Below are 15,171 nucleotides of genomic sequence, written 5' to 3'. Positions count from 1 at the left end.
AAATCTATGGTAAACAGAACTGCTCTGGGCATTAATTTCACGAGCCTTCCTTTAAGTATGAAAGTAGAGAACATGGGAACACTTTTCAAAAAACTACTTAAAAAAACAAAACTACTAAAAAAGATGAGTTCACCTCAGAATATTTACAGAGTAAGGCCCACGCAGACAGCAACACTGTTTAACACATCAAGCTCTGACTGGACAGCAATACGTGCTAGACGTGGCTGAGCTCAGAGCTTAGCTGCCAGCTAGGATTTGTACCAATTAAAGCAGGTCTGATATTTAGTCATAAAGACTTACCTCATCAAGTTAATAATACATTATTCTACAGTAGCAGATTCAGATTTTCAACTTCAAATAAGCTTTAAAAGACTCATAAGTGAATATGAAATATAAGAAATGACTATCCAAAATAATTCTGAAAAACAAAAAGGCAGAAACAGCTTCAGCACAATTCTACACCCACCTTATAAACAGTCATTGCTGCTGACACAGTGGTAACTACATTTTTCAAAAGTTAGTAATCTCATTAAGCATAGTATTTCCTTTCAAACTGGCAAATATATTCTAGAAACAAGAAGGGCTCATTCAAAAAGTATATTTCAGCCGGATGTGGTGTAGCACAGACTACTTAGTGAATTCTCAGTCTGGGCTACAGTGAGAAATTACCTCAAAAAAACAAAAAACAAAAAACAAAACAAAACAAAAAAAAATTTCATGCTTGGGTATGGTGGTACATGCCTTTAATCCCAGCTCTTCGGAGGAAGACCTAGGAGGACCCAAGAATTCAAGGCCTCCCTAAGACTACATACTGAATTTCAGGTCAGCATGGGCTACGGCTAAAGCAAGACCCTACAGTGAAAAACAAACTAATAACAAAAAAACACGTGTGGTGGTGCACGCCTTTAATCCCAGCACTTGGGAGGCAGAGGTAGGAGGATTGCTGTGAGTTGGAGGGCACCCTGAGACTACATAGTGAATTCCAGGTCAGCCTGGGCCAGAGTGAGACCCTACCTTGAAAAACCAAAAATAAATGATGAGCAATTCTATGCCTGCAGTGTTGTAACACTACTGAATAAATAATAAATTATGGGGCAAAACCCCAGAAAGTAGATTTCAGGGCTGCAGAGATGGCTCGACAGGTGTTTGCCTGGAAAGCCTAACAACCCAGGTCTGATTCCCCAGTAGCAGATGCACAAAGTGGTGCATGCATCCTTTGCAGTGACTGGAAACCCTGGCACGCCCATTCTGTTCCTCCCCCAGCCCCGCCCTTACAAATAAATAAAGAAGATTTCAGGGCTGGAGAAATGACTTATCAGTTAAGGTGCTTGCCTGTAAAACCTAACATTCAATCCCCCAGAACTCAGGTAAGCTAGATGCACATGGTTGCACATGTGTCTGGAGTTTGTTTGTAATGGCTAGAAACCCTGGTGTGTCCATCCTCTTTCTTTTTGTTCTCTCTCAAATATATATATATTTTTAATATGTATTAAAATATAGTTTTAATACATATTAAAATATATATTTAAAATAATGGACTAATGTGTGAGGTGAAGGAAATTTTTTTTAAAAAGTAGATGTCAGGAGTTGGTCCCCTTGCCCAGTATGCAGAGCCCTGTTGAGAAAAGGGAACCATGTATTCTTTGTATGCTAAATCCAGAGGCTAAAAGCTTAGAATTAACGCTTAAGATTTTAATCCTTACAATATGCAGTAGCCTTCATATCAGCTTAGCTAGTATTGCCTAGAAGTAATGGGTGATGCAAAAAGCTTGTCAATTTGCCTTGTTGGGGAACATGAGCCAAGTATGGTAGGGCATGCCTGCAATTTCAGCACTTCGAAGGCAGAAGCTGCAAGATTCTGATTTTAGAGGCCATACTGGCCATAAGGGAGACACTTGAAAAATGATAATCAGCCAGGGAAGGTGGCTTACACATTAATCTCCACACTTGGAAGGCCAAGGGAGGAGGATCATGAGTTCAAGGTCAGCCGAAACTACCTCATTTTAAAAAAGGTACATACCGCTGGGTGGTGATTACCTTTAATCCCAGTACTTGGGAGGCAGAGGTAGGAGGATCTCTGTAAATTTGAGACCATCCTGAGACTACATAGTGAATTCTAGTGAGATACTACCTTAAAAAAAAAACCCACAAAATAAAATAAAATAGGGCTGGAGAGATGGCTTAGTGGTTAAGGAGCTTGCCTGCAAAGCCTAAGGACCCAGGTTTGATTCCCCAGAACCCACATAAACCAAATGCACATGGTGGTAGCACATGCCTCTGGCATTCATTTGCAGTGACTAGAGGCCTTGGTGTGCCCTTTTTCTTTTCTCCCCTCATAAATAAATATAAAATGTTCAAAAAGAAAAAGTAGAATGCAATAGCACACTTAGTTTAGCTTAAGCAAAAACCATGAAATAATGCCAGGCATGGTGGTACATGCTGAGCTAGAGTAAGAACCTACCTCAAAGGAGGAAAAAAAAATGAAATGAAGTTAGTTTGGTTCTCTTTAGTACTGAAGAAGACCAAGGATGTATAGAGAGATTAGAAAATAACTGCTATGGATAATTCAAAGTCATAACAGAAGAGAGCCATTCTTTACCATACCAGTCATAATTAAACATAAATGTAGGGAGTCTTCTAAAATTTCCTTCTCTGGTTTTTAAGGTAGGATCTCATTCTAGACCAGGATGCCCTGGAACTCACTCTGTCGTCCCAAGCTGGTCTCAAGCTCTTGGTCATCCTCCTGCCTCTGGGATTAAGTCATTTAAGTCATGGCCACCATGCCCAGCAGTAATCTTTTTTTTTTTTTTTTTTTTTTGCTTTTCAAGGTAGGGTTTTACTGTAGTATAGGCTGACCTGGAATTCACTATGTAGTCACAAAGACTTCACACCCCAGGGTTTTCCTTTGACCTCCACACACACTTCAGCATGCATGTCCCCACAAATTATCATACATCTTTAATCCCAGCATGTGAAGAGGTATGAGGATTGCTGTGAGTTTCAGGCCAGCCTGAGACTACAGAGTGAATTCCAAGTTACACTGGGCTACATAGAGTGAGACCCCCAACCTTGAAAAACCAAAAAGAAAAAACAAACAACCCAATCTGATGAAGATAATCCCATTTAATTTATGGTATTCAAACATTATTCCGCCTCTATTTGTGAAAATCAATCTACCTTAGTATATGCAGAACAGTCATGGTTATGTGATCCTGTGACATCATGCTGTCTGCTATGTTGCAGGATAGATTCTGGTTAATTCCATTCTCACTTGAGAACTTTAGAAGCAAAGGAGTTAGAAAGCAGGGATCCTCATTTTCCTAGGTGGTAGATTCCGTTAGTTATTTGGAAAACCTGTACATTTATCTGAGGTTTTTTTTTTTTTTTTTTTTTTTTTTTGGAGAGCGACAGAGAGAGAGAGAAAAAATGGGCATGCCAGGACGTCCAGCAACTGCAAATGAATTCCAGACATGTGTGACCCTTGTGCATCTGGCTAACGTGGGTCCTGGGGAATCGAGCCTCGAACCCGGGTCCTTAGGCTTCACAGGCATGCGCTTAACCGCTAAGCCATCTCTCCAGCCCTGAGTTATGTTTTAACCTAGGAATGGTAGCTATGGTAGTTTGAATGGAGACCCCCAATAGATTCAGGAGTTTATTAAAGCTTGTAATTAGATCTCCAGCTGCCCTGCTAGAGGAGGTGTCAATGTGGGGGGATCCTAGGGTGTTTGGAGGTGAATTTGATTTCCAGTCTAAGGTATGTAGAGCAGTTTGAGTTCTGCCTGCGGTTCCTGGAATGTGCTTGCTTCTCAGTGGTTGTTCTCTGTGTGTGGATCTGTGAGAGGGGGCCAGCTTCTCCCGCCATTATGGGAGTTCCTCTGGATCTGTAGTCTTCAAATAAATTATCTCCCCCTATAACTTTCTGGTCTAGAAGTTCATCCCAGCAACATGAAGCTGACTGTGGCAGTCGTGAATGCCTATAATCCTAGCTCTGAGAAGGCTGAGGCAGAAGGATCACCATATATGTGAGGCTAGCTTGGACAACATAATGAGTTCAAGAGCAGCCTAGGCTACAAAGTAAAATCTACCCAAAGAGCAAACAAACAATGCCTTAAAATGCATAAATACCTAGGCATGGTTGCTTTAATCTCAGCACTCAGGAGGCCAAGCTAGGAGGACTGCTATAAGTTCAAGACCAGCCTGAGACTACAAAGTAAATTCTCACTAGAACAAGACCCCATTTCAAAAAAGAAAAGAAAAGAAAAAAGAAAACCAAAAAATTAAAATTAAAAAGCATTAAAAAAATCCAGGGCTGGGGAGATACTCAGTGGATAAAACGCTCACCACTCAAACTGGAGAAATTGAGTTCAATCCTCAGATCACATGTAAAAAGCTGGAAGCAATCCCAGCCCACTGGGTGGCAGAAATGGGAGGCAGACAGGAGAACTTCCTGGAAGCTCATGACAAGAGTGACAAAGTGCAGCAGTGTGAAAATCTACAAGTAGGAAACACTGCCTCAAATGAAGTAGACAGGTGAGGACCAACCCAAAAGTTGTTCTCTGATCTCCTTACATGCACTGTGGCAGACATGCGCGTGTGCACACACATACCAAAATAAATATAAAATCCAAAGGTAGAACTATTTGTAATTAGGTAAACTACAATATCTAGTAGTGGGTACAATAGCCACAGTAGATGATTTGTAGTGATGAGCTTAAATAATTTTAAGTTATCTACAACCATATGATTCTAAGTATATGCCTTACATTGGTAATTAAGTCACAGGTATTGTTAACACAACCATGGTTTGCTGCCTATATTGCAAGGAGAAAAGATGATACATTTTTCCCCAAACAGTTTATAGATCTCACAAAATTCTACAGATCCTGGAGATCAATCTGTAGACATTAAATGAAAATTACCTCTAATAGGAGCTGGAGACATGGATCAGCAGTTGGGGTACTTGCCTGCAAACCTAACAACCCAGATTCACACATAAAGCCAGATATACAAAATGGTGCATGTATCAGGAGTTTGTTTGCAGCAGCTAGAGGCCTAGCACTCCCATTCTCTATGTCTCTCTTCTCTCTGCTTGCAAATGAACATTTTTTATAAATTACCTCTAATAGAACTGAAAACATAAAAACATTATATTGGTTGGTTCTCAAAACTTAATAAACAGGTTAAAAAGGCCTTATTCTCCAAAACAGTTCAAAAGCAAACAGTGTCTTTACGTTTCTATTCATTCAGTAGTGCATGGCTTCCATCCTGTTATGGTTTGAATTTAGAAGTTCCTGATAATCTTGTGTTTGAACACTTAGTCACCAGCTGGTGGCACTATTTTGAGAGGTTGTGGGACTTAGCTGTGGGGAAGTGGATTGCTGAGGGATCAGGTTTAAGATTATAGAATGGTCCCATTCCCTATCCTATCTTTTTCAAATATAAGTATAAGGTAAATGGCCTTGACAGCATACCATCTCTTCCCTCCATGGACTGTCCCCCTCAAACCATGAGCCAAAATAAATCCTTCCTCCCTTAGGGTGTTTGTTAGGTATTTGCTTAAAAGAATGCAAAAACAAACTAATTTAGAAAATGGTACTGAGCTGGGTATGGTGGCACATGCCTTTATTCCCAGCACTCAAGAGGCAGATGTAAGAGATCACTGAGTTCAAGACCAGCCTGAGATTATATACTGAATTCCAGGACAGCCTGAGCTAGAGCAAGACCCTACCTTGGAGGAAAAAAGAAAGAAAGAAAGAGAGAGAGGGAGGAAGGGAAGGAGAGAGGGAGGCAGGGAAAGGAAATGGTACTGAGAAAGTGGGATTCGTTGTTCTGAAAAACCTGTCAATGTGACTCCTAGCCCTTTTTTGTAGGAGGAAAGCTGAAGAGGAGTTTGAAACTGAGGCTAGAAAGCCCTCTAGTGCTGCAAACAGAACCTACCAGACAATTCAGACAGTGCCAAAGACCAGAAGTCAGTCAGGCATAGTAATTAATATGTCTGTAATCCTGGCAATTGGGAGGTAAAGGATCTGGAGTTTAAGATCTTCCTAGTGAGTTTGAGGCCAACCTGAACTATATAGTTGTGGTGGTTTGATTCAGCTGTCCCCCATAAACTTAGGTGTTCTGAATGCTAGGTTCCCAGCTGATGGAGATTTGGGAATAAACGCCTCCTGGAGGAAGTGTATTGTTGGGGATGGGCTTATGGGTGTTATAGCCAGTGTCTGGCACACTCTCCTGTTGCTATTGTCCACCTTAGGTTGGCCAGGGGGTAATGTCCACCCTCTCCTCATGCTATCATTTTCCCCTGCCAACGTGGAGCTTCCCCTCGAGTCTGTAAACCAAAATAAACCCGTTTCCAAAAGCTGCTGTTGGTCAGGTAATTTATGCCAGCAATGCAAGCCTGATGCAACAATAGTCTTGGGGGTGGGTGGGGGGATAGAACGCAGGGTATAAAAGGCGGGCTCCCGAGATTTCAGAGGGAACAAGGACTGTTAGGAACTGAGCTGGAGGCCATTAGTGTTACATTCTGGCAAAGGACCTTGCTATATTCTGCCTGAGTCCTCTGCACACCAGTCAGACTCTGAACTTCTAGATAGTCTTGCCTCAGCCTCCAGAGTAACTGGGATTACAGGCCTGTGCCTACAGGCTTGGCTCCTGTGTCCTGAAAATCTGAGTGAGGATAAACTAAAATATAATGGACTGAGTTGTTTGGTGGAAGAAATTTCAAGACAGAGTAACATACAGGCTGGAATATATATATGGCTACTGATCACTTCATTTGGAGAAGTTTAGTGAAAATTCCAAGCACAAAGTTAATAACGGAAAATATACAGACTGGTTAGGAAAGGAGCTTGAACATGGCTTAGTTAGGATAAAGCAGCTACAATTGTTAAAACCTCATTAAAGGGAAATCATACACTTACCCTGGAACAACAGTAAAGGTAGCCTGAGGGCAAGACTCCACCCATCTGAAAAACATTCTTTAGAAAGGAGAGTAGCTAGTTGGGTTTGGTGGAACACGCCTTTAATGCCAGCACTCTGGAGGGCGGATCACTGTGAGTTCAAGGCCACCCTGAGACTACAGAGTGCATTCCGGGTCAGCTGGGCTGGGGGGAGAGGAGAGTAGCTGGCAGGGGTGGTGAAGCAAGCTTTTAATGTGAAGTATGAGGGTCTCTGTGAGTTCCAGCTGGAGCTACTGAGTGAGCTCCAGGTGAGACCCTGTATGGAAAGAAAGCAAAGAAAAATAGCTGACTAGGGAAGTGGCAGGCTACCTCTAGAGGAGGCAGAACTCAGTGCAGTCCACATGGTGGTTTCACAGGCACGTAAAAATGACAAGTTATCAGGTCACAGAGAGTGTTCCAGAAAGATACAGAGGCCAGGCAATGGAGGAAAGAGGCATAAAGTGGAGGCAGTCCAAGAGCAAGCACATGGAGTAGGAATGGAAGGACAAGGCTACCAACTCACTGGAGACCAGAGGATGCCATCGTGAGTCCCAAATGCCAGAGACAGCACCAGCACTGGTACACACCCGGCTGGGTTTTGGTCTTGCTTGCTATTCTCCTGCCCCCTTCCCCTCCCAACAATCCTCTCAAAAAATTTTTTTTATTAATTTGCAAGCAGAGAATGTCAGAGTCATGTGTCACTTTATACATCTGGTTTTACATAGGTACTGTAGTCAGTAGGAGACTTTATAAGGAAGTACCTTTAACCACTGAGCCACCCCTCCAACCCTGGTTCCTCCCTTTTAAAAAGGGATTGGTTTACTCTGTGCCACTATATTTAACTTGCTTGTTTTTAAAATTTATTTTACAGGAGCTCACAGAGTTTGTTTTGAGTCTCAGAAGAGACTTTGGACTTTTGAGGTTGGACTGAACACATTTTGCATTATGAAATGACCTGAGCCTATGGAGGCCAGGGAGGGAAATGTGTGAATGTTTGAACATTTGGTCAACACCTGGTGACAATGTTTCAAGAGGCTGTGGAACCTTTAGGAGGTGGTGCCTCACTAGAGAAAAGTGGGTTACTGGGAACCAGGCCTTGAGGTTAGCCTATCCCTGCTTCCTGTCCCATCTCTACCTCCTAATCTGACTAGATGTGAACAAGCAACCTCATACTCCTACAACAGCCAGGAAGCATTCTGGCTGCCATGTCTCCTCTACCACATTGAGCCATACCCTCAAACAGTAAGCTGAAATCAATCCTTCCTCCCTTGCTTCTTGTCTAGTATTTGGTCACACAGCAAAGGGTAACCAATGCACAACCTTGAAGACTGAGAAAGAGTATCTTCACAGCCAGGGATCACTTCTGCAGATTACAGTTTGAAGCAGAACATAAAGAAATCCTGTCTTCTACAAAGGCTAATGATAGGTTGCGATTGGCAACAGGGTAGTGCAGACAATCAGCAGAGCTCCTTCCTCTGTCCTTTCTTTTTAATATTTTTATTTATTTATTTGAGAGAGGAAAAGAGGGAGAGGGGAGGGAAGGAGAGAACAGACACACCAGGGCTTCCAGCCACTGCAAGCGAACTCCAGATGCCGCACCACCTTGTGCATCTGGCTTACATGAGTACAAGGGAATCAAACCAAGGCCTTTTGGCTTTGCAGGCAAGCACCTTAACTGCTAAGCCATATCTCCAGCCCTTTATTCAGATTTTACAAAGGAGTGCGAGAGGGGAAGGCTGAGAGGTAAGGGGAAACAAAGTGGGGAGAATAGTAGTACATCACGTGGAGCCCAAAAGCCCATGTGGGCCACATGTAGCTCAGAGTTCATGTGACCAGATAGGGATCTGGGGGAAGAATCGTGGAAAGAAAGGAGAAAAGAAGGTTCAAGGAGTTCCTGCCATGTGGGGAGCTAGAGAGGATAAAGAACCCATACAGACAGTAAGGGATAAAGGGGGCCCTTCCCAGTTGAGCCTCAGCCCAGGCCCAGCGGAGGGAAAAACTCATCCATAGCTGGAAGTTCCTAAGTGATCAGAGAGCCTCTGTTCTTTTATGGCAGGGGCTCACTGTACCTAGCCAAGGCTGACCTGCAATTCACTGTGGAGTCTCAAGGTGGCCTCAAACTCATAGCAATTCACCTACTTCTCTGCCTCCAGAGTGCTGAGATTAAAGGCGTGCGGCCCCACTCCCACCCCACATCCAGCTGCACCACGGTTCTGGCCACCACAAATAAACTCCAGATGCATGTGCTACCTTGTGCATCTGGCTTATGTGGGTACTGGGGAATTGAACCGGAGTCCTTGGGCTTCATAGGCAAGCACCGAAACTGTGAAGCCATCTCTCCAGTCACCCTTCTTTGCTTTTTTTTTCTTTTTGTTTTTCAAGGTAGGGTCACACTCTAGCTCGGGCTGACCTGGAATTCATTATGTAGTCCCAGGGTAGCCTCAAACTCATGGTGATCCTCCTACCTCTACCTCCCGTGCTGGGATTAAAGGTCTGTGCCACTACAACTGGCTCGTTCTTTGCTTTTAATCCTTCTCTGTGTGATACAAAGGCTTAAACAAGTCACCCAGACTAGTCTTTTTGCCACACAGATCCATTATAAAATGTCTATGATCATTTTAGGGCAAATTAAAGGAAAATTAACATATAAAATTTAAAAAGGTAACTTAGGGAAATAAACTTAGACCTAATTCTATCCAAACAAATAACTCTGTAGACACCAGAAAGCCATGAGAGGTTTTTGATTAGGGAGATGACCTGAAACTGGTACCTGAAACAGAACTTAATGGAGAAGGAAGAAAGGTGGTCGTAACAGAAGGTAAGTCCTAGGGATTTAGCTAAGTAAGTACAGTGTTTGCCTAACGTGCACAAGGCTCTAGTTTGATCCCCAGCACTGTATAAACCAGTTATGGTGGTCTGCTGCTTCAGGAGGATCACAAGTTCAAAGTTGATTAAAATTCTCTCTCTCCCTCCCTTCCCTTCCCTTCCCCTCCCTCCCTTCCCCACCCCCTTTCTCTCTCTCTCTCTCTCTCTCTCTCTCTCTCTCTCTCTCTCTCACACACACACACACACACACACACTTCTAAGAAAAGAAAAAGCTGCTGGGCATGAGCGTGGTTCATGCCTTTAATCCCTGCACTCAGGAGGCAAAGGTAAGAGGAGTTTGAAGCCAGCCTGAGACAACATAGTGAATTCCATCTCAGCCTGGGCTAGAGCAAGACCCTACCTGGAAAAAAATTTTAAAAATAAAATAAGGTAGGGGATACAGCCTATTGGATAAATACCAATTGTACAAGTATGAGGACCAGAGTTCAAATTCCCAGCATCCACCTCAATGTCAGGTAGGTGTGGTGGCTCGTCTGTAATCTGAGTGCTTGAGAGATGGACAGAGGATCCCCAAGGTAAGGTGGCTAAGTAGACTAGCTGAAATTGGTGAGCTCTGGGTGCAAGTGAGACCCTGCCTCAGTAAATAAAGTAGAGAATGATCAAGGAACATACCTGATTTCAATCTCTGGCTTCCACATGTATGTGCATACATGTGCATCCACATACACAATGAACAAGCATACACACACACCCAATAAAAAAGGGTAAAAGACCAGTGTATTAATCACAGCAACAGTCTGAACTAAGTAACGATACAAATTAAGGAGAGGAGGAGGTAGAAATGCCAGACAAGCAAGATCACTTCAAGCCCAGCAGTTGGGAAGGTGAGAAGTTAGCGGTCAGCCTTAAAACAAAAATCACACAACCAAAAGAGATGACTTGAGATTTAAGACTGGTTACCTGGAAAAAATGGCAGTCACAAGACAAGAGATTTACGGAATAAAGTGAAGTTGAGAGCAGACGAAAAGTGAGTTTTAAATATACATTAAGCTTGAAATGTCCAGCAGAACAGGTAACTGAATCCCTGTATCTAGGAATTTGAAATTGGAAGGAATCTGGTTCAAAATTAATTTGGTAGTGTTTCTACTAGGTATTACCCAAAAGCTGTGGGAACAGATAAGCTATTCAAGAAGAGCAAAAACCACCTAAAGATATCCATCAACTTAAGAGCATGATTTTAAAACATTCCAAGAGCTGAGGATATGCCAGAGGTTTGGCCAGAGGTTTGATTCCCCAGCACCCACATAAAACCAGATGCACAAAGTAAGAACATGCATGTGGAGTTTATTTGCAGAGGCAAGAGACTCTGATGTACCCACATGCTCTCTGCTCACAAATAAATAAAATATATAAATTTTTTTTTTTTTTTTTTTTTTGGTGTTTCAAGTAGGGTCTCACTGTAGCCCAGGCTGACCTGGAATTCACTATGGAGTCTCAGGGTGGCATTGAACTCACGGCAATCCTCCTACCTTTGCCTCCCGAGTGAAGGGATTAAAGGCGTGCACCACCACGACTAACTAAAAATATGTTTTTGAAAAATAAATTCCAGCCAGGCATAGTGGCACATGCCTTTAATGCCTGTAAGCACTTAGGAGATAGAAGCAAGAGGATCAATACTTCAAGGTCATTCTGTGCTGTGTATACTGTTCTAGTCTAGCCTAGGACAATGTCAAAAGGGAAAAGAAAAAAAAAACACAGACTCATTCCTATGTTTCAGAGATACATACCAAAATATTTACATGATATAATTACACATAAGTAGGATTTACAATAATCTAGTGGGGGCTGGGTAGGTAAGGATAGAGATGAAACTTTAGTGGCTCAACTGCTTGTGTTTTGAAAATTTTCCATACTATACTGTTTAGAAAACAGAAAAACAGACAAGATAGAAATGTCTTTGAGTTTTGCCTCCTAGCTTATAAGAGTAGCCCTGGTATAGTGATGTCTTAAAATGACTTAAGGCCCTCCCGCAAGGTGATACTTTTCTATTTTCTACTTCCTCTGTTCTCTCTGGCCCTTCTATGCTTTAGTTTTTGCTGAAATTTTTTCAGTTTTTGCACTGCACCTGATACTCTGACTATAGTCTTCAAGAGAGTCAAATGCTGCCTCACTGGATCCTTCCCTTGCTTAACTAGCTCCTATTCATTCGTCAAATTTCAGATTAAATAGCATTTCCTCAGAAGCATCCCCAGACTGCTTCTCCACTAAGTTGAGTGTCTTTTCATCTTACACAATATAGTATTTGTTTCCAAGGGAACCTATATTCCCCTTACACTCAGTAATTGTTTGCTAAGAGTACTTACTGTGGTAATGATATATTCAACTGTTTTCCAACTAGACTATAAATTCCGGGAGGAAATGCTAGGATCTGCTCACTGCTGAATCCTAAGTCTCTCATGGTTGCCAGTAACAAATTGCAGAATATAAAATTCACAACTGTTCTCCTCATGTTCAAGTTCCATCATCCTAGTCCTCATCTGTAACAAAACAGTCAAGCAGGTATTTTACAGGGATCTGAATCTTGCATAGAATGCATAATAAGCAATGAACTGAAGCATTAATGGGAAAGAATATAAGATGGGAAGTTACGAATCTAAAATTCAATTTTCAGTGAGATTATTTGTATCTCTATTTACAATTGTACAGAAAACTATGGAATGTTAATCTGACAAGATGTAATCCAAAAGACAGTTCCTATCCAACCATTAACAAGTTTTCAGACACAGAATTTAAGTCATTTAACCTCTTCAGCCTCAGTTTTACTATCTATAAAATAAGAAAACTAAACTACATGGTCTTTAAAATTCTTTCCAGGGCTGGAGAGATGGCTTAGTGGTTAAGGAGCTTGCCTGCAAAGCCTAAGGACACAGGTTTGATTCCCCAGCACCCACATAAGCCAGATGCACAGCTGGACCAGAAATTCACTATGTGGTCTCAAACTCACCACGATCATGCTGGGATTAAAAACTTGCCCCACAACATCTTCTCCCACCTCACCCCAGGTAGGGTCTCACTCTACCCTAGGCTGACCTGGAAGTCATTCTGTAGTTCCAGGCTGGCCTCCAATTTACAGTGATCCCCCTACCTCTTCCTTCCAAGTGTTGGGATTAAAGGCATGCACCACCAAACCCTCTTAAATCTTTAAGACTCACAAAATGTTCCTTAGACTATTAACTTGCATATTTAACAAGGGTCACTGTAATCTGACAGAAATATCATGGATTTTAACCCATTATGAATTATTTTAGTATATTCAGTCTTGGTTCCTATAATAAAAAATCTCACAATTTGTCTTAAGAGCTTAAATTCTTGGTCATTTCTATGGCAATGTGAAGGCAAAATGGTGCCGAGGGATGCAAGACTTTGGATATTGTTTTATTTTTTAAGACAAGGTCTTATTATTCAGCTCAGGTCTCTCCTGACTCTGCCTTGGACTTATGCCAGAGGTTGAAGCCAGCCTGGGCCATATAGTGAGACCCTGCCTCACACCCCTATCTCCAAAGACTTAGATGTAGGAGTACTATTTAGTAACTAACCAAAAGTCAAGACAGTAAAGATCTGCTTCACTTTTTGGACTGGTAGATGGGATTTAAAAAAAAAAACTGCATGTACTTAGTTCCTACATACCCTCTCCCAAACTCACAATTCACACTTCACCTATCACAAAGTTCCAGTAGTCACTAATCCCACACATTTTCTTTCAATACTGGAGTAATTTTTTTTTCAATGCAGGACGATCAAGTCATGGGCCTCCCACATTAGGCCAGTGTTCTGTTTGAGTTACACCCCCAGCCTAAACCAAAATAATGTTTGAAAAAATTTCAAAACTAGTCAGTGGTTAAAAATACTTTGACTGCTGTGAGTTCGAAGCCACCCTGAGACTACATAATGAATTCCAGGTCAGCCTGGGCTAGAGCAAGAGCCTACCTTCGGGGGGAAAAAAAAAAAAATCAAAAACAACGTAAGTGACTTGTCACTATTTAACTATTATCAGTAGACGCCCAGTTTATACTCAGCCACTAGGAAATCCAGGAAAAGACTGAATCAGTAACACGTGTGTTTCCTGGTTTAGGCTGATCACAAACTAGTTCTCCCAAACTGTTGGTTGCGCCAAATATGTCACAAGAAAACAAAAAAAAACACCTGAAATGTTAAAGATGCATGCTGAAAAAACGATTGTACTACGCACACACACACAAAAAAGGCGTGCATCTATCTAAGTGACCAGATGTAACGCTATCCGCCTGCCTGCTCTCAACAGGGCCGCCCCAAGTCCCCGAGAGAGAGAGGGCGCTGCAACGGACGCTCGGCAGCCACAGGTTGACGACGAAGAGCCCCACATCCCAACGCGCCCGAGGGGCCCCAGCCCCGCGGCCACGCCACGCACGCCAGTCACCAGGTGGGACGAGGACCGGCCAGGCCGGGAGGAGGCTGGGGCGGGCCGTGCCACGAGTCCGCGGTAACTCCCGCCCCGAGTCCCTTCCCGGCGCTGAGAAAGTGCCGGGCACCACGTGAGCCGGCGCCGGGTCGTCCCTCAAGTTAAGCAGGATCAAAGCATCTCTTGAGAGCTGCCCGGCGTGGACGAGCGAGGATGCGGCTTCGCCAAGGTCAGCACCGGGCAGCCCGGACCCGGGCGCTCGCGTCCCAGCGCCTTCAAGGTCCCCTTCACGCGCGCCGCAGCCACGCGCCCCAGATGCCCTCTGCCGGGGGAAACCAGAGTCCCGGCCGGCCGGCCGGCTAGCGGGGGGCTCCCTCCCGTTTCCACCGGGCATCACGGGGCGGGAGAGGGGAAGAGCAGCACGGCGGATGCCGGCCGCGCAGAGCCCCACACTAACCGTTATCCGTGCGCGCGGCTCGCGGGAGCCGAGCGTGTGCGGCGGGCGTGACGCGGCGGCGCGGGCTGCGGGTCCTCGGAGCCCTCTTCCCCTCCCGCCAACGAGGGGTTCCGGCTCGCGTCCTCTCGGCCCGCCGCCGCGCTCGCTCGTCCAGGCACCCACGCGACAGGCCCGTCACGTCGCAGCTCGACACTTTGTCTGGCGGGGCAGGCGCGGCTGCCTTATAACCCGCGGGGGCCGGAGCATGCGCACAGGGGGGCGGAGCCGGCCTTCCCGGCCGCCGCCCCCTCCCTGGCCATACATACTCGCGGCGAGCGGCAACTCGCGCCGGCACACGCCTCGGGCCGCGCGCGCGCGCGCGCCCGCCCCCTCCCTCCCTCCCGCCCCCGCTCGCTCTCTCGTGCGCGCGCGCGCCGGCGCCCCCTCCCCGCCCCGCCCCGCCCCGCCCCGGCACGTGACCCGCGGCCGGCGCTGCGGCGGATCGCGTCCCCTCAGCAACACCGCGCGGCTGA

General features: G+C 44.5%; 1 protein-coding gene across 2 annotated transcripts in view; it reads right to left on the bottom strand.

Annotated features, from left to right (window-relative positions):
- The window catches only part of Slc16a1 (solute carrier family 16 member 1), a 35,571-nt gene extending 20,839 nt beyond the window's left edge, over window positions 1-14,732 (bottom strand). Inside the window, exon 1 of one of the 2 annotated variants that reach the window (XM_004658979.2) lies at window positions 14,660-14,732. The gene's annotated coding sequence lies outside the window, so the exon portion shown is untranslated. Of the gene's footprint in view, window positions 1-12,127; window positions 12,268-14,659 lie in introns of those variants that run through there. The other variant, XM_045138303.1, reaches the window with a different exon arrangement.
- Between the last annotated feature and the right edge of the window lie 439 nt (window positions 14,733-15,171).

This window comes from Jaculus jaculus, chromosome 19, assembly GCF_020740685.1.
Source record: "Jaculus jaculus isolate mJacJac1 chromosome 19, mJacJac1.mat.Y.cur, whole genome shotgun sequence".
Taxonomy (NCBI): domain Eukaryota; kingdom Metazoa; phylum Chordata; class Mammalia; order Rodentia; family Dipodidae; genus Jaculus; species Jaculus jaculus.
Note: the sequence above shows the minus strand (reverse complement) of the source record. Positions and strands in the feature narration are given on the sequence as shown.